Source organism: Microtus oregoni, unplaced genomic scaffold (assembly GCF_018167655.1).
Source record: "Microtus oregoni isolate MIOR12 unplaced genomic scaffold, Mior012 000002F_ref0000024, whole genome shotgun sequence".
In the NCBI taxonomy this organism is placed as follows: domain Eukaryota; kingdom Metazoa; phylum Chordata; class Mammalia; order Rodentia; family Cricetidae; genus Microtus; species Microtus oregoni.
The window spans coordinates 4,856,534-4,877,014 of NW_024543061.1; the positions used below are offsets into that span (position 1 = coordinate 4,856,534).

General features: G+C 36.0%; 1 protein-coding gene across 5 annotated transcripts in view; it reads left to right on the forward strand.

The window, feature by feature from the left end:
- Positions 1-20,481, forward strand: part of Grid2 (glutamate ionotropic receptor delta type subunit 2) — a 1,406,062-nt gene that overhangs the window by 646,890 nt on the left and 738,691 nt on the right. The gene's annotated exons all lie outside the window — the stretch shown is intronic.

Below are 20,481 nucleotides of genomic sequence, written 5' to 3' on the forward strand. Positions count from 1 at the left end.
AGCACTGAAGCCTGCTCGGTTCACAAATGTTTAGACTGACCTGTTCAATACTACAAGATAATTATAATTATGAATATACTTTGTTTTAAATTTTCCCAGATAAAACATCAGTCTACTACCAGGATTGCTAAAAATAAAGAAGTTTCTAAGTTTAATATACTGTTCATGAATCGATACATCTTAAGTACAGAATAATATTGAGAGTCAGCTATGGAGCTTACACACCTGCAATCTCAAAACTCAGGAGATTGAAGCAGGAAGAGCGTTAAAAGTTCAAGGCCAGCCTGAGGAACACAGTGAGTTCCTGTTCAGTCTGGATGACAGTGTGAGATGCTTCAAGAATTACATTTAAAAAAAATAGTATACTGTTTTATGAACTGTTGCAAATAAGGTGATGTAAATGAAAACAGGAGATAATAACTGAGGAGTATGCTGGGACGACAATCAAAGAAATGATAAAAACAACAATCTGTGACAAGTACAAGCATGAACACATCTGTATATGAATAATTACTTAGCGGTCTTCTCCTATACAAGTGATGGTTTCTAACACAGAATTAGAATATTTCTACGCTGTATGCTCACATCACAATGTTTCAGTTTTAACATGATTGATAATACTATGCTCAAGTACTGTTTAGTCAAAAATAAATAATAGACAAACCTCAGCACACATAGTTCATGTTAGATGACTGCTGCCTAGTCTGAGCCCACATTTCCATGGGCGTTTTAATTGAAGAAGGGCACAAAGATGTCTAGGGAAGTCAGAAAGAAGCAATAAGCAGCATCCTTTATCAGGAACACTAACATTTCAGACTGCTGTCTTAGTCCCGTGGCAACAATTCATCAAGCTTCAGTGTATTCTGGGAGGAACCAACTACGTTTCAGCCTTGCTAGTGTGAAGGGAAACAAAGAGAAGAGTGGTTGGGATGTCATCCTTGTTTCCAATGCCTGGGTCCTGCTCTAATTCTTCTCTACCTAATCTTATGTATATTTCACCTATACAGAGTGCCCTGAAGCATTGCCACACAACCCATCAAGCTTTTACTCTTTACCAAAAATAGGTATATTCACCTTTGACTTTTAGTCAATTCATCCTGCCCCTCTATTTGGGGGAAGAAACTGCATCAGAAATTGATATACAAGTGGTGTTTACTTTTTTCTTTCTCTTTACCTTGAGATAGTTTACTTTCAGCTTTATTTTCAGTCTTTTCTGCCCAGATAAATGCTGTCAGTATACTTCATTGAGGCTCATGTGTTGAACCGAAGTGTTTTCAAGATTTTTTTTTTACTTGAAAAAGTACGTGAAGTTCACATTTTATGCTATGATCAATTAGATTAATAATCTAAGAGAAGCAGCTAAGTTAGGTGGCTCCATCTCTGGCACTATCATACGAGTTCCAGTAAAGGTCATTTCATTATCAGAAGCCAGGCTCTTCAAGAATTTGCCATCAGTGCTGCAAGTGACCCATTAGGGATTGATATATCATGGTACAGTGACTCCATTTTTTGGGATTTTTCTCAGTGACCATTTTTATGGTCACATCTTCAAAAAAGCTTCTTATCCTATTTATTCATATTCACTATTTTCCTACTAATTTACCTTTACAGTCTAGGAACACATAGTTTTTTATCTGTATTTTTATTTATGTTTACTGATAAATAATGAGAGACATCGGCTTGTCAATAAAATTTAGATTTTTTTAAAGTCCTCCTTTTTTAACTGCAGGAAATATAAATCTATAATCTATTTTATAATTTTTCTGACAGAAGCAAACTTTTTTTGTTAATGAGCACTATATATGCAATTTTTAAAAATTAAAATAATGAAATTTTAAGGTAACCATTTAAACTAAAGGTAATTAACTTTTAAAATTGTTTTTAAATGTTACAATAAAAGGTATATGTTAGTGAGTTCCTTTCAAATTAGGAACTTTCCTTACCCAGTAAATTTAGTCCAAGTTCAAATTGTTAGAAAAATAACCACATTATAGAAAAGATTAGTATCAGGATATCAGAAATACGCTGCAGAAGTTGGAGTGTGATCAGTCTGCCTGACATCAAATAATTAATCATTTTCATAGCTTTTCTTTACAGAATAAAAGATGTCATCTTTAAGATTTCACCAAAGAAAGCATCCTATCTGTGAAAACCCTGTGACCTCTCAGTAATTTAAGTTTGCTGAAGAATGAGTATGTTTGAAGTAATCAGTGAGGTTACTAAAGGAAACACTTCTTCCTGCCTCTAATTTGTGTATCTGCAGCACAGAAATAACACTGAAACAAATGCAAAAAGGCATCTTAGTGCAGTCAAGAGGAGCAAGTTTCCAAGATCTTCCATCTCACCCTAATGACTCAAAAGAAAGCCAAGATGTTTAGACAGATGAGCCTTCAGTCTAAAGCAATACTTCCGAGATTCACCACACATTCATCTGGAATGGATGCTTTCTTACATACAGAAGGGGGTGTCTACTGCCTTGTTATCCATCCAACTAGTGCTACACACACACACACACACACACACACACACACACACACACACACATATATATATATATATATATATATATATATATATATATATATATATATATCACCCTCAGCATCCCTAGTCATTGCTAAAAGAAGTTCTCCCCGTTCTACACTGACTCTTGCCATGCTTAATACAACCTGTGAAAAGAAAACTTGCCCTTGGATATAAGCTTGAATCCAATTATTTTTAGTTTTATGGTGATTGGTTTATGTACTTCTGTAGCATGGGATGAGCTATGTAATAACATGGTTTTAGTACTATGGATTTAGCAAGGATTAGCTTGGTTAGCACTCTCTACCCTGCTTTATGCTGCACACAAGGGAAATGAAGGAAACAAGCTGTATGACTCATTATACTCTCACGGCTTTCTTATCAGTAGTCTCAGTAGCCAGGTGGAGTAAAGAAAGGTTCCTTTGGAGTGTGTTTCTGAACTATCCTTCATAATTCTTGATGAAAATATGTTACTGTAACACTGGGATACTTACCTTTCTATATTTGTACACCAATACTATTCATTTTTTCATACATGTTTGAAGACACCTACAAGTGCTTTAAAACATTCTCAGAACTTGGGAGATGGATCAGTGTCTAAGAGCACTGACCACTTTTCCAGTGGACCCATATTTAATCTCCAGCACTCACATGATGGCTCACAACCGTCTCTAAATCCAGTTCCAGAGAATCTCATGACCTCCTCTGATCTTCTTGGGCATGCATGTGGTTTACAAACCTATGCAGGCAAAACACTCATACACATAAAATAAACTAAAAGAAAATCTTTCCTCAGAATAATTTTTTCTATAGAGAATTTAAGCTGAGATCAATAAGATGAGTGTGTTTAGGCAAATAAGAGTGAGGTATTTGATGGCCAGAGTTTGTTTTACAATAAAGTGCTATTAATTGGTAAACCTCTCTGTGTGATAATTCAACACCATTTTAGACTTTCCAGTTAATGAGGCTAGCAGCATCCTCTGTCCCCTGGGCATTGTCAATCTGAAGCAACCTTAGTGTAGGCTGTCAGAACTATGTTGGCTTAATTTACTTAACTGTGAAAGTACAAACTGGATGCTTCAAACTTAAAAGAAACAGTTATTTTTCTCATCCTCCTTTAGTTTTTCCCACTTTTCCCAATAGCAAATGTCCCATGCACAGTTGCGTTCCTACTAAACAGTGTGAATGAGTGGAAGGAAATACGATTTGGTATTTCCCTTTTCAATCATTTACATATCTGCATAGATACATTTACTCCAAAAGATATGCCTTTAAAATATCACTATCAGCCTTTACAGAAATACTTGATATTGTAATGGTGTTGTAATATTTATGCTAACTGCCTTAAGCTGTGACTGCATAGAGCATAAGGGACCAGAGGAATTTATCCTATAGTGTATGATTTCTTGACAAACACATTTCGACACAGCTAAGCATCCACAATACATGTGAGCTCCTAAATTATTCTTTTTTAAAAAATTAATTTTTTGAGTTTTACACATTGTGTTTTGATCATATTCACTTCCTTTCAAAAGATCAAAAGATCCACAAGCTCACTCTGTACTCATCTGTTTCCTCAGATTTTTAATTTTTATTATTTATTTTTTGAACTATTGGATCCGGTTAGTGAGGGTACATTTACTCTTGAATGTGTGGCCATCCCTAGAGAGAGTTACAGCCACCTGGGGGCACACCTGACCCACCTTTCCTAAAAACTAGTAATGAACAACAAATTCTCAGATAAGCACAGGGCTTCCTGACCTCCTACCCTGTCAATTATGAGATTATGTCTGCCTTGGGCTTGCATAGGTCTTCTTGGTGTTGACACAGTTGCTGTGAGTTCTTTTTTGTGTCCTGAAAACACTTATTTCCTCTTAGTCATTCACCACCTTTACCTCTTGAAACCACTCTGCCTCATCTTTCTCAACTTCCACTGAGCTTTTCAAGGAGAGGGTGTGATATAGATGCCGATACCTCATTTAGGTATGAGCTCTTCATAGTCTCTTATCTGTGTACCACATCTAGTTGTGAGTTTCTGTGTCAATTGACAGAGGAAAGCTTAGCTGGTGAGGTTTGGGAAAGGCACTAACCTGTGGATATAGCAGTAAGTCAAGACGAGTTGGTTTCATTCTGTCTCCCGCTAGCAGAGTAATAGTAATAAGTTGTTTGCTGATGTCTATGGCCTTTCTAGCTATCCATAGGTTCTGGGCACTTAGAACTGTTTTAGATACTGATTCCATATTGTTAAGCAGAGTTTGTATACAAGCAGAAGTTGTCGGTTTGCCCATAACATTCGTGCCACTTTTGCACCAGTGGGCATTGCCTGCCAGTCTCATTTTACTATAGTTCACAGGGTTCTCAACTGAGCAAGACTGATGCTTACTTTTGCCTTGTTATAACACGCATTACACCTCCTAGCCCCATGAAAGCTAACCAGTAGAGAAGATGCTTCCAGGTCAATACCAGTTTGCCAGTACCTGTTTGATTTCTTCTTGTTCTATGACTCAAGTATGCAATGTCTTAAGCAATAAGGTTTTACCCTCACGTTTTAGAGGGTAATCCAAAACAATAGCAGGGTTCTGTAATGTTTGGGGGTCTATCAATCTCAAAAACTAACAGTTTCAATAAATATAACCCCCCTGGCATAGTCTCTTTATTTATTAGGCTGAGGTGTCTTGTATAGGTATTTTTCCTATTACAGGGTAACTCTACTTAATCCATTTTTATACATGTATATATTTAAATTTCAGGAATATGTAAATATATACATGTATAAAAGCTTTCAAGTCCCTAAACCCCACAGTGTAGAGGTGATTCTGCTTCATGACCCTTGTAGCTGTTGCAGTCATAGGTGGCTTTCAGTCACTCTTTAGACTTTGAAGAACGAAAGTTTTCTTTTTGACAGAAGAAATTGAAAATTAAAATTTCAACATGTGGGAAGAATTTGGAATTATGCTTTCTTGTTTTATCCTGAATTAAAAGAGATGGGCATCAAGGTGTACATGTTTGCACTCAAATGGGTTACTATTAGAAAAAATAAGGTTGAAAAATATTCACTTCTTAATACTTTCCTCTTTGAGAGTAAATATAATTTCATTTATAAGTTGTGTATTTCTAAACCAGTGAAAGCATATGCTTTATACCTAGAGAGAAGCTTATCTCTTTCAAATATTTTATAATTTCTAAGCTAGTTTACTTATATGATCTCCATTTTCCACATGAGTAAACTGAAACTGGACATTCGCATCAATATTCTAAAATTTGAGGCCATTATGGGCTACATGATACCATGCCTTCCAAAAAAGAAGTAAAGAAAAAGTTATAAGGAAATTAAACAAAAAGGAATATAGACAATAAGATCAACAGCAATAATAATATTTTTCTATATAATTTTTCTCCAACCATTTTATTTTTGTGCATTGAAATATTACATTAAGGTGCCATTGTGATGCTTTGAGCCTCAGACATGAATACTAATATTATAATTTTATAATAAATGATTTTATATCCTAGAAAATTGTAGCAGCACTCACTGGCTATTTGCCAGAACAGTAGTTAAACTCAGAGTCCCAGATTCTACAGACTGTATATTTTGTCATTGTACATAACTCCCTTTCCCTCTGTATTTCCTTGAAAGTCGGGCGTCTTCACTAATAGACAAGCATAAAGAACAGAGCGTGTGACACTATAATGCTGAATAAAGTAAAACACACCCAGTGGGTGACTAATGACTGCATTGCCCTATACTTGCTGCTCTCTTTTTCCTGAACAAGAATTTTTGTCTCACCCTAAATTTTAATTGGGATGAAATTATTGACATAATTTTCCAATAAATTTCTCTCACTTCCTTGAGTGCTTGGGGTCACTCTTCTGAATACATCACCACATATTTAAAGATATGTCATGCTAATTGCCCGGTGAAATTTGTTTTTAGTGTAGTCATTAATTAAATTTTTCTGTAATAAATTAGTCGAGAAATAAGCTAGGTTCATTTTGTCCTGTATCCAATAAAAAGGGTTTTTTTTTTTGCCCCTAATTTTTTCTTTGTTTTAAAAATGGAAATGATGTCCTAAAACTAATTTAGTGTTTAAGGGTGATAAAAGAGAAAATTTTCTCTGCAGGTAAATTCCCTGCTAAAGTCACACTACAGCCAGTGAAAGATGGATTAGTTCCAGTGGACCCATCCAAGACTATATGGGCTTCTGACAAGAAATCATTCTTCGTAGATGCCTCTGCTTGTGTGTCCACATGATGGGAGTGGCATAGACAATTCATCATGCTTCTTTTATAAGAAACTTAATTCCACGAAGGTCATCTCATGAAATTGTGAGATTCTTCTCTCACAAAGTCAGCATTTCCCAAAAGCCCTACATAGCTACTGTCACCATGCAGATTCAATACAAACATACAAATTATAGGGAATACAATCTTCCAGACTATAGTAGATGTGTTCCATCTCAGATATAAAGACCTAGTCTGTTTTCTCTATTTCCTTTTTTAAAGGATTTTCTATTTAGCTTCTTCTTCTCAGGGTGTGCTTTTCTTTCCCTCTCGCTTACCAAAATCAATTTCATTTCCAAAGTACATTGCACATATTCACTCAGCAAAGCTTCCTTAAGCATAGCCTGTTAATTTTAAAGTGGTATTGCGTTAGTCACCATCCTCATTGGTGTGACTACATCTATAGTATAAATGAAGGGAGGATGTATTTTGCCTTGAAATTTTTGAAGGTTATGGTTGTGTTTCCTTGGCTCCATGGGCTCGGACTAAATGTGGCAGCAAGAGTGTGGCACAGGAGATTCAAGACAGGATTTCTCTGTAGTTTTGGAGGCTGTCTTAACTAGCTCTTGTAGACCAGGCTGGCTTTGAACTGACAGAGATCTTCCTGCCACTGCCTGCCCAGTGCTGAGATTAAAGGCGTGCACTACCACCACCAGGATCAGAGAAGATTCTGTATATCTCAGACAAAGTGGACTATAGAGACCTTCAATGTGCATCCTCAGTGACTACTTCCTTAATCTAGGACATGAAAGCTAAGGATTCACGTCACAGAACATGCAGCACATGAAGTTCTAGGGGATGTTTCCATTTCAAATCATGAGGGGTCCTTCTTGTGTCACAATTAATAGACAATGTATTTCTTTAAAGTTTCCATGGTCAATTCAACCCACATTAATGCCAACTATACATCTTGCGGCCTACTTTAAACCATATAAAATGTATATATTTAGGTACAATTTTTGTTGAATAAATATACATATTTACTTGATTAGGATGCGCTGGGCTTGACCTCGAGAGAAACTACAATCATCTAGGGCATGTGGGTACCTTCATCAACACTGATATTTTGTTTTGGCATGCCTTTAATAGTTAATGGAACAACTGAATCTAGACTTGAATTTCCAACTATCACCTCTACAATCATTTGGCTCAATCTATATTTGAGGAGCCTTGGATAGTAGAGTAAAATCAGAGAAGAATGACAACATGAATTAAACACAATTTGCTGTGGAAAGTATACTGTCAGCTTCATGTTGTAACTTGTGTCTAGCAAAAGCCTATGAGATAAACAGGACATAATAATGGTCACAGGTAACTTTGCAGGTATCTGAAATGAAACTGAGAAAATTTAGAGATTTAATTTTAAAAATTACAAAAACTAAACCTGTGTTATTAGTACTGTAGGCAAATTGTTCCTTTGCAAGGGTAGCACCTGACTCTTATTTAAACAATGTTTGTGCGTATTGTTTCGGTACTCGTTCTGAGTGCTGTGTCACAGCGGAGGCTGTCAGGTGTCTCAGCAAAAACTGAGGAAAGGGGTGTTACCATGACAAGTGCTATTTGCAGGGATTTTGCCACGTGAAAGCCAATGGCTTTCTCCAAGTTCTGTCTCAAAAACAGAGAAAGAAAGCTTAGTAATAAGAGTTTTTGAAGTTTCATTATTTTTCTCTGCTGGACAGAGGTAAATGTGGGTGGGACAGTTATGCACTTAATGGGACATGTGCACCAGCCATGTAATGGGAGTAAAAGATTTGCGATCCATCATGAGACTCCTTGGGGCTGCTTCTTTGCTGGTGTCGATGAGTATGTCAGCCTGGGTTTGAATTTTATACCTTCTTTGAAAACAAATACGACTTTTCACATTTATTTGAATTGCAATTTAAGAATATCATTATCAAAGATTATATATGCAATATGCATGTATCTACTATATATTCCCTTTCACCAACTAACACAATGTAGTTTAAAGTTCACACGGGAGAGAAGGAAGACACATGTCTTACTGAGAAGCAATCTTCTGAATCACTCAGCTCAAGTTTCATGCTGCAGTGTTCAGGACTTATTTCCCTTTGCTTCCTAATTGGTGTCAGCAAAGGTCAAACTCACTGCTCAGTAGCATTCCTGCCCTGAGGCAACCGTGGCTCTGCCTGGGAGGCACAGAGACCTTCCTCCCTGAGAGCACGGAGCCTCGCACACTGTGACCTTAGGGAAAGGAGAATGTGGAGACAGATCCGGTGACTAGAGGAATCAATCCAAGTGCCTTTGATGCTACCTGGCACGTGATTATGAATGCAGCATGCTAGTGGAAATGGATTTATGAGGGAGAACGTCATTTCTGCTGCCAGTACAACTCCATCAAGGTAACGGAGCAAATTAAAGAGAGAGGACACAAATTAAAATCACCTTACAATGAACTGAAACAAATATACTACATTATAACAGTCATGAGTTTGGATAATGGCCATCAAATACACTGAACTAGAATAGATATATTAGATGGTTTTAAAACAAGCAAACAAAATCCCTATGCCTAGGTCAAAGTCACCTAATATAATTAGGTGGGTGATTTTTAATCAAAGGAAATTGTCAGCTTTTAAAAAATGAATGCTTACAACCTAAAATGGTAGCAGACGTTTTTATACATAGCAACCATAAAAGCTCCCAAGGAGCTCAGAGTATGTAATAATGAGCATCATGCTTTCATCACTGCAAAGCATATTGAATTGACACTTTAAGACATATGTATTGAGGTCTTCTGCACACCAAGCATAAATGTCAGTGAAAGCAGAAGCAGGTCTCCCTATGTGACTTTCATGTGCTAATCCATTTACCGATGAATCCACTATTTCCATGTGGAGTGCCCAGGGAATACTAAGCAGCAGCTTGCTTTGAATGGATTCTTTGCACTTCCTAATGCTGGAATTGAGCTGGAGCTGATGTAAGATAAGGAAAGACAGCAGGCTCTACTCAGAGAGACTCTAAAAAGAAAGAAGAAAACTGAAGAAGAAACAGACCCCAGAAGAAGAACCCCTAACATATTGAGTCCACTCTGAAATCCAATGGAAATTTACACTGGAAAATATGAAGCATAAGATTAAAACAAAAATAGTAGAGACATGCTGATATATGCAGCCAAATTCCTGGTTAACTGGCATATTTGGAGGGATGGGTGTGCCAATGTCCTCCACTTACTTGAATTCCTGCAGTCCTTAAAGCAATCATTATGAAATTTCAAGCCACCACAAGTGCAAATACAAGGTGAAAGTGTAGGAAAACTGAGGTAGAGAGGCAAACAAGTCTCTATCTCGACAGGCTAAGATTGTTTGACTGGAGCATAAAGGAGCCACAGGCCTTACTTGGATGAAGGTTTAGTGCATTTAGAGGGCCTTGGAGAAAGGATTATATACATACATTACATGCATACACAAATGGATATAGGTATAGCTACCAGGAATCTAATGATTTTCCTTTATGGCTTAACAGGTAGTAGACAGGATTGTTTTCACTACTCAGGCATATTGTTTCTGAAGGTGTGGGGAATCAGTCAGTCTGGGGCCAAGCAATTCTTTATGGCTAGGAGCTATTGCCAACAGAATTAAGACCAAAATAAAAACAACAAAAACAAATAAACAAAAAACAAATCAAAAACAAAAAACACCACCATCAACAAACATGTATATTGATTTATATGTTATGTGTTTGCACTAGCAAAAAGAAAGTACTGCAAAATCACTATACTTGCTCCATCCATTTGCCTGCAAATTTCAAGATGTCATTATTTTGCTCTGCTGTGTAGTACTCCATTATGTGAATGTACCACATTTTCCTTATCCATTCTTTGGTTGAGGGGCATATAGGTTGCTTCCAGGTTCTGGTTATGACAAGAATGCTGCTATAAACATATTTGAGCCCAGGTCCTTGGGGTTATGATTGAGCATCCTTTGGATATATACTCCAAAGGCGTATTTCTGTGTCTTGAGGAAGATTGTTTCCTAATTTTCTGAGAAATCACCATATGTACTCACTCATAAGTAGTTTTAAAACATAAAGCAAAGAAAACCAGCCTACAGTTCACAATCCCATAGAACCTAGACAACGATGAGGACTCTAAGACAGACATACAAGGATCTAATCTACATGGGAAATAGAAAAAGACAAGATCTCCTGAGTAAACTGGGAGCATGGGGACCATGGGAGAGGGTTGAAAGGGAGGGGAGAGCCAGGGAGGGGAGCAGAAAAAAATGTATAGCTCAATAAAATCAATAAAAACTAATCACTATACTTAATATTAATGAAATAAACAGAAAAGGGATTTTTTAAACTTAACAGAGCTGGAGAGGTTTCTCAGTGGTTAAGAGCATTCGCAACACATTTGTGGGCAGGGATTGATTTTTCAGCACCCACATTATAGCTCACAACTGCCTTTACTCTAATCCAAGGGGATCTGGTGCTCTCTGGCTTCTATAGGCACCTTGTATTGCATACAGTGCACATGCATGCATGTGTGCAAAATACTTATCTACATAAATTAAAATAAAAACAAATCTTTTTTCAAGCACTAAATGGAGGGACATTTACAGTATTAACTCAAACTAAATTCAAACTCATTTAAAGAAAAGAAATTGAGAAGATCGGAATGGAAATCAATGAAGTGAAACAAAAGAGTAAAACAGATAATCAATGAAACCAAAAATATGTTTTTTTGAAAAAATTGATAAATTGTTAAACAATTAGCCAGACTGATCAGGACCAAGAGCTATGTAAATTACCAATGCAAATGGTATAAACCCTTTAATTAAACATATTTGATGACTTAGACGAAAAGGGAAAGTTCATTAAGGTGTACAATCTACCAAACCTCATGTGACCAAGGGTATATAGAATAACTGTCCAAATATTTACCTTTTACATGAAACTATGGTTATAAACTGTAGGTCCAAAAGGTTTCACTGGTGAATTCTAGTAAGCATTTAGGGAAGATGTAGCCTTAAATATAGATACACACACACACACACACTTCTAGAAACTTGAAAAAAATCTGTGGCTTTATTCTACTATTTACTTAGGTATGGGGCATCCTAGCAAGGACAACTTAACACTTGGGAGATGTTAATTTAATATACATTAATAACAAACTGAAAACAAAAATATTGCAATTATATTAATAGTTGTGTGAAAATATTTTGGCAAAATTAAACAGTCATTCTTTTTAAAACACATTTTTTTTGAAGCTAGGAACATTTTTAATCTCAGCATTTGGGACAAAGCGGCAGATAGATCCAGTACAGTCTGGTCTACGTAGTTAGTTCCAGGATATAGGGCTACATAAATAACCTTGCTTAAAAAAATAAACAAATGAAAAACATTTTGAAATAAAAATCTAATTATATCATTCACCTCTTTCCTTTCTTTGCATCTCTTCCCCATTGTTTCTCAAAGTTATGGTTTCTTTTTCCTTAATTTTTATTGTGTCTGCTCTCTCAGTGTGTGTCTATGTCTGTGAGTGTGTGCCTCTCAGGCAGCCTAAACAATATCTGAGCAAGGACAATCCCAATAGACATACTAACATGGAAGGGAAATATCTCATGAAGCCTCAACCCTAGACAAAGAACCAGAGCCAATTAACAACCCCCTAATTATTTATCCAATAGTAACTGGTTTGCCTTAAATTCATATACTACAAATAACATCAACATTCATTCTTGGTAGAAACTCTCAGCACCAAGTCATGGCAAAACAGAAATGAAAGGAAACTTTCTTATCATTATAAAGAACACAATCAAAAATATCTGACAAGATTTTACTTGTCAAAGATTATGAAAAACAAAGTTGTCATGCACATTTATTCAACATTAAATTCTTTGTAACAACTTGTCCAATAAGACATGAAAAAGAAAAAAGAAAGACAAACAAAACCCACTAGCATACCACATAAAAAGGAAGATTAAAACAGCTTTTATTGAAGATAACATAACTACACATGCAAAATCCACAGAACTTATACATATAGAAGCTAGTATTTATGCAATGAAGTTCATGATAGAATATCTCAGTAAAAACAACTTAAGTTTTTCGGTTTTGAAAATAAGGGAAAATAGAAATTGAAATTGCCATTTGTAACCATGTATGAATGTATAAAATATTTTGCCATATATTTGAAAATAAAATTTAATATCTATACTCAAACTCTGCTAAATATTGATTAAAATTTATTTTAATCTAAAATTAAATGAAGCATTTATGGCTTTAAATTGGACAATTTGTGACTGTTAGTGTGTCAAAATCATTAACTTACATAAACTTCTGAATTAATGCTATAGAACAGAGATCACATGATGGCAGCACAGTGTGTATAGTGATAAAAAGCCAAGGTAGGGATGTATGGGTTATATGTATACGGGGCAATGTATATAACAAGAGAAAGTGGGCTGCTTCCAAACTATGGATAGTTATTTGCTTGTGGATTTAAAGCAGGTTTACATTTGCAGAAAGAATATCCTATGTTCATACCCAGGTTTTATGATGTTAATTTCCACACAGCCATAGTTAAATTATCGTGAGCAATCCGTTAACATGAGGCACACTGTTACCTGAATTATATTGTTCACGCTTCATTAACATTTTACTTATAATTTTGTTCTCTCCCTAGTCGTGCTGGGGTATCAATTTTTATCTGTCTGTGAGTTCTGTTTTGTCTTCTTACTTGCAATAGTGTTTCTATCTTTTATTGAAAACTAGGAATACTAGAATGATGCTTGGGAGGGGAGTAAGCTGCGAGCTTCACAATAACATTAGCTTGGTGAGTTTTAGCAATTGTGTTAACATTTCTGTGCGCTGAATGAAGGAACAGAAAGACACTTCAAGGAAAGAATGGTTTTAGGTAAAACTAACAGTTAGTGTTAAGCACATTCATTTGTAAAACCAGGGGGATAAAATATGGCAGTAAAGTGTCCTTTGTTTTGATGATGTTACTGCAGAAAGATAGATGGCCATTACTGAGGGGGATAAAAAAGAGGACCTGTTACTAGTTATTGGGTTTTCCGTATGCACAGATTAAACACAGTGATGACTCCTTTTTTTCCTTTTTCTTCATTTTTTTGAGACTAGGTTTCATGTACCCTGATCTCCAATCCCTAATTAGCTAAACCTAACTTTGAACCTCTGCTCCGGTTGTCTCTACCTTTCAACTGCTGGTGCTTTAGGACTTCACCACCATGCCTGATTTTGTGGGGCTTTATACTTGCTTTATACTTGCTAAACAAACATTCTATTAACCTAGCTACACCCCTAGCTCTAATATATGTACCTTTTGAGGATGATTTTCTTTACATTTTTATAGGATATAATTTGTTGAAACATATTGTCATATATTTTATAAAAATCATAAATATGAGAAATTTCCTAGTATAAAAGATTTTATTATTCTAGTTTACTTTTTGACATATATGGTATATTTGTCTGTATGTGTGTTTGTCTATTCAGAGGTGCACATGTGTATAGATGTATGTATACATGTGTGAACATCCATGCTGATGTCAGGTGTCTTGATCTATGGCTCTCCATCTTATTTTCTAGGCAGAATCTCTCACTGGAGCCAGAGCTCACAGATTTTGCTAACGCACCTAGCCTGCCAATCCTGGTAACACTGTTTTGCCTCCTTAGTGTTTGGACTAGAGGCAGTTAGTTTTTATGCCTACTCAGCCATGCCTACTAAACTTTTACGTGGAGGTCGGGATGCAACCCCTGGTCCTCATACCACTTGGCAAGCACTTCATGTCTTTTGCACCTAATTTGCATGAGACAAAAATTATTTATCAAAGAATTTATGTTTTGATATATGTATATTTTGCATACTGTTTAAATCAGACTAACTATATTTACCTGATCAACATGTAGACTTTTTCATAGTTAAAACATGTAAACTCCATTCTTAGAGATTTTAAGAATAGGGAAATCAATACCTATAATTTCTACAACATGATGGATAAAGTGTCAAAGTTAGGGTGCAATCCAATAAATAATGTGACTCTTACCAAAAATCACATTTAATATTCATAGTTTGTTACCTGGGGTTATGAAGATATAGGTGGATTTTTAACAAAGGTAACATTTTCCATGCATAAAGCTCTTAGATTCCATTGCTGCATCTTCTGACAGCTGAGGATCTGTTAGGAGTGTAGAGAAGGGAGAGTTTTGCTTGAGACAAGCTGATCTTTTCCAACTCTACAGACTGTAGGAGGGACAGCTTTCTAAACAATGTAAAGTGTAATGTTACAGCCGGCAAGAAAGTGACCGCTTACACAATAGTTTTTTAAATTTCTGAAGAATTTCATATGTTGTCACATATTTAATACACAAAAATACTTAAACATGTGGATGACACTTTCCTTATTGCCTATTCCACTGCCCTGTCTATGTATTCAATAAATGTGTTCTCTTTCAAAACCAAAGCCAAATAACAAATAGTAAAGACAGATGCTATACTCATACATAACAAAAACGTTAAAAATAATTATGTAAGTTCATCTTTAAATTATTTATAGATACCTTTTATAATGTTTAGTTAATGCTAGATGGAAGCCAATATTAATTGATAAATTTGTTTCTTCACTTTAAGACTGATTTTTCTTATGCCTTGTCAATAACTGTAATCTATTTAAATGTTACATCATTTGACTTTTGGACAAACATTCTGAGGACACCAGGACATTTTTGAGATACTGTTTATGTATTGGAAATCAAATTAAAAGTTTAAAAATGAAACTCAGTCAAATATTCTCTTTCATGGTTTAATGCACTCTTGATAATGTAACTATAGGAAATAACTAGTGAAAACAAGAAGCTAAAATCATCTAAAGAAAAAACCAATACCACCCATAAGTAATATGATTTTATTAAAAGGCCTCCAATGGAAAGCTATGCCATTAATAGTCCAAGGCTATTGAACAAAGAACATGGTAGGGAGGAACCCTAAAGTTCAGTTTCACATTGTATTAGTCTGCTTTTGCTGCCCCAAGAGAAATTAAAATAATGTGTAGTTTATAAAAACAGTTATTTTTCATAATTCTAGAAGCTGAGAATTTCAAAATGAAGACACTGATATGGAAGAAGGTCATCCTAACTCATCATCTGATAGAAAAAGGATAAAGAGAAAGAAGGAGAATAAGAGAGAGGCCAGAGGCAGCAAACCCATTCTTTTACAAGGACCCATTTTCAACTTTCAGACATCTCTTAAGATAGTACCCCATGACACTAATGGATCCCATTAGGCCCCACCTCCAACAATACTGCATTGGGGATCAAATTTCTACATGCTTCATACATCTTATGTAAACATTATCTTACCCAATAAGAAAAGAAGACTCAAGGTTCATAGCTTTAGAAATAGTAACGGTAGTATATATGAACATCATTTATCGTGAATTGTAGAATTACACAGCCAGCTTCATTTCCATAACTGCTTAATATCCAAAAGTGCTAAAGTGTTGCTGATTACAAATTCTGCTATAAAAATAATTTTTAAAGATGTGCTCTTTTAGCAATTAGAGCATGCTCCAAACATCTTTGATGTACATCTCAAACAGATGGAGTTACAAACCAGCAGGCTGCTACATATGGTCTGGGCAGATTGATGTGGAGGGTATGTGGACATGTTCATATACATCACACAGCCTGAGATATTAGTGGAAAGAATATACCACTGAAATATCCTTGGAAGAAACACAGAGGCCCCTCTTATCTTATCAATCCACTTCCCACCCTTTCCATCATGGGCTGATAATTACATTCTGTGGAAACAGAACTAAATGATCCAGTGTTTTAACTGCCAAGATTGGAATTTTTTCTGCCAGATACGAGCTGTCTGTGTTCCCCATACAACCCTATATGTTTATAATTTCTCCTCAGACATCACAAGTTATGCTCCTTACAGTAGCCTTCATCTAGGACAAACAGACTAAATTCAAGACAGATCAATTAGTTTTCTCTCTGTTTCAACTAACATTTTCCATTGTTAATCAGTTTCACAGTACAGACTCAAAGAGTCAATGGTGGGTTTCTCCAGAGACACAGTCTTTACCTGGATGAAAGTGTGTTTGGGGTCAACCAGTTCCACACTGATCTTTTTCTTCTATCTTTAATGAGATAACCTCTGTGCTGGCTGGTTGTTGTCAACTTGACATAAATTAGAGTTGCCAAGGAAGAGAATATGACAATTCAGGAATTGCTTTCATCAGATTGAACTAGGACATATCTGAATAACATTTATTAATTGGTTTGGGAGGGCCCAAACACACAGAAGGAGATGCCACTCCCAGGCTCCCGGTGCTGGGTGGTATAAGGAAGTACGTTGAGGAAGTCAGGCAGTGCAAGCCAGTAAGCGGTGCTTCTCTGTGGTCTCTGCTTCAGTCCTTGAGTTCCTGCCTTGGTGTCCTATGATGATGGACTGTAATCTGCAAGCTAAATAAATTTTCCGAGTCCCTTTTGGTCATTGTTTTTTTTTTTTTTTTTTTTTTTTTTTTTTTTTAAATCAGCATCAAGGCAAATCAGACGGACCTCTAATACTGAGCCCTGACAATAGACTCTACAAAGGATTTCCCTATGGAGAACTCTGTCTGTTCTTAGTCACATAAAATTTTGAAGTAGCAAATGAAAAATTCTCTTGGCTACTCTCTGTGATGGAGGGTAGAAAGAATCTTGAGCCAATGTTTAGAATATGAATCTTCTACATTTATTCCCCCCACACGCTTAGAGGGGGTGCACGCAATTATTATTTTAAAACTGTATACTATATGAAGTTGGAAATTTTGTAAGAAGAAAAAACATCCATTATTTACAGGCTGTATCTCTCCTGTCTCTCAATGTCTAAAACATCACAAAATAATGTGTGTGTGTGTGTGTGTGTGTGTGTGTTAATAAGTCTCAAAATGTTTTTTCAAAATGCTATCCTAGGATGTCATCTCATCAGCAAGGAATAACAGAGCAGGTATAATTGCTGTCCACTCTTGGACTGCATGGTTGCTAAATTACAATTTCAACATGATGTTTTTGTTTTCTAATCATTGTTTGATGATTCCTGTTTTCATCATGTGTAAATATTTCAATTACCATTGCTAATATTTGCAATAGGGTGATTATATGAAACAGTAACCTTAAAATAATATATAAATCACCTATATGTTACATATAGGAAGATAATAAAATAATAATTAAATGGAGTCTACGTGTAGCAGCACATAGATATAATATCAGCATATAATATAAGCAGGAAGATAAGAAGTTAAAAGTCGTCTTCTGCTATATAGCAGAATGAGACTCACCTCAGATACATGCATATTATTTCAAAACTGTGTGGATTATAATGTGTTAGTGACTCAGTCTGGTTTACCAGTAGTACTTCAGTATCATATTTTTTTGTTTTTTTTTAAATTTATTTATTTATTAAGGATTTCTGCCTCCTCCCCGCCACCACCTTCCATTTCCCTCCCCCTCCCCCGATCAAGTCCCCCTCCCTCATCTGCTCGAAGAGCAATCAGGGTTCCCTGACCTGTGGGAAGCCCAAGGACCACCCACCTCCATCCAGGTCTAGTAAGGTGAGCATCCAAACTGCCTAGGCTCCCCCAAAGCCAGTACGTGCAGTAGGTTAAAAAACCCACTGCCATTGTTCTTGTGTTCTCAGTAGTCCTCATTGTCCGCTATGTTCAGCAAGTCCGGTTTTATCCCATGCTGTTTCAGAACCAGGCCAGCTGGCCTTGGTGAGTCAGAATGGCTAAAATAAAAAACACCAATGATAGCCTTTGCTGCAGAGGTTGTGGAGAAAGGGGTACACTCATCCATTGCTGGTGGGAATGCAAACTTGTGCAACCACTCTGGAAAGCAGTGTGGTGGTTTCTCAGGAAATTCGGGATCAACCTACCCCTGGATCCAGCAATACCACTCCTGGGAATATACCCAAGAGAGGCCCTATCATACAACAAAAGTATATGCTCAACTATGTTCATAGCAGCATTGTTTGTAATAGCCAGAACCTGGAAACAACCTCAGTATCATATTAAGGAAAGAAATACAGAAGTTTCTTCTTGAAGTCATTTAGCCAAGAGCAAGTCTGGATGTGAATTCTCTAGTTCCTCTCCCCCATATCTTTGTCTCTGTCACATGAGACTAAACTTTGCCTGCTTACCTACTGTCCTGTGAATCTTTTTTTTTCTGTGCTTGTGTATCTAGCTCAATGTGTGTTTGTTGTATGAGCTGTGTGTGTCTAGTTCTGTAGGTGCTGCATGGCATGTGTCTGTGTGCGTGGTGTCTGTCTGTCTGAATGGTTTGACGGTCTGTGTTTTCTCTAACAAAGTTGTTCACTATATATTTATTGAAGAGCATAGAAAGAATAACATGGGAAAGAAATGGGACACTTGTACATCTCTGTTAAAGATTTCTGTAAAGGACTGCACTCCATTAAGTCTACGGCTCCAAATGACTGAGATAACATCAATGATAAACATTATTGTTTATCAACCAATATCTATAAACAGTTTACAACGTTGCTTTTGACTTCAGTACATGCATTATCTGGTCAGGGCATGAAGTGTATATAACTTAAGATTGTAGCTGTGTTTTGGCTTGAGTTCTAAAAGTTTATTACATAGGAAATTCAGGCAAGTAAATCTAATTATTACATTGTTCTCTTAAAGGCAGAGTAAACAAAGAGTTTGGGTACACAGTGGACTAGTCACTTAGTCACTTAATTCTTAAGTGACTAGGGCTCAGAAAAAGTTCTAGTCTCTTCAAATGCAATAGATATTTTCAGAATATTTTATCACCACAGAAATCAAAGAACACATAAAGGATGGCATAACAATTCACAGGTCAATGCAAAATGTACTCCATGATTTTATGTGTTTTATTTTGATATTTTCATCTCACTGTGTTTTTTGTTTAATTGTTTTGATTTATATTTTTTATTTTGCTTTGTTTTTTGAGAGAGAACATAAAGTTGGATGTGTGATGAGGTAAAGCAGACCTGTGAGAAATTGGGAGAGAGGAAAGAACATGATTAAAATACAAGAAAAACATTTAAATAAAAAAATAGATTAAAAAAGAAGAAGAAGAAAGAAGGCTGAGCAAGCCATGGGGAGCAAGCCAGCTGGCATGTTTTCCATGACTTCTGCTTTAATCCTGGCTCCCGGTCCTGCCTGACTTTCGTCACGACTGGATTGTGATATAGAAGCATAAGATGAAATAAATCCTTTATCCAATAACATTCAGTAACCAATTTTCCAGCTGAGCATGATTAACATGTAACTTTGCCAATTTATTTTTCTAAAGACTAAAACTGACAGATTCCTTATAGTCCATACATGAAAAATATAATACATAAACTGAAGTTTTAGTTTGAAAGTTAGAACTGTGTAACTTCTGTGGTTTCAGTCTATGAAGCTCTGTTTTTTTGGACACTTGTATTGATTACAGTGATTTATTTGAGTCTATCTGTGTATACATTAGAGAGCACTCTTCTTATACTAGATAAGCCAAATAAAAATTTTAAATACTACTTTAGCTTAAGAAAAAGAAAACCATTTCATTGTTCTAGTTTATTGAGAGAGAAAATGTCATCGGATTTGGGGACTCATGATGGCCAAAAGTTTCTACTTGCAACACGGTCTATCTTATCACTCACCATTT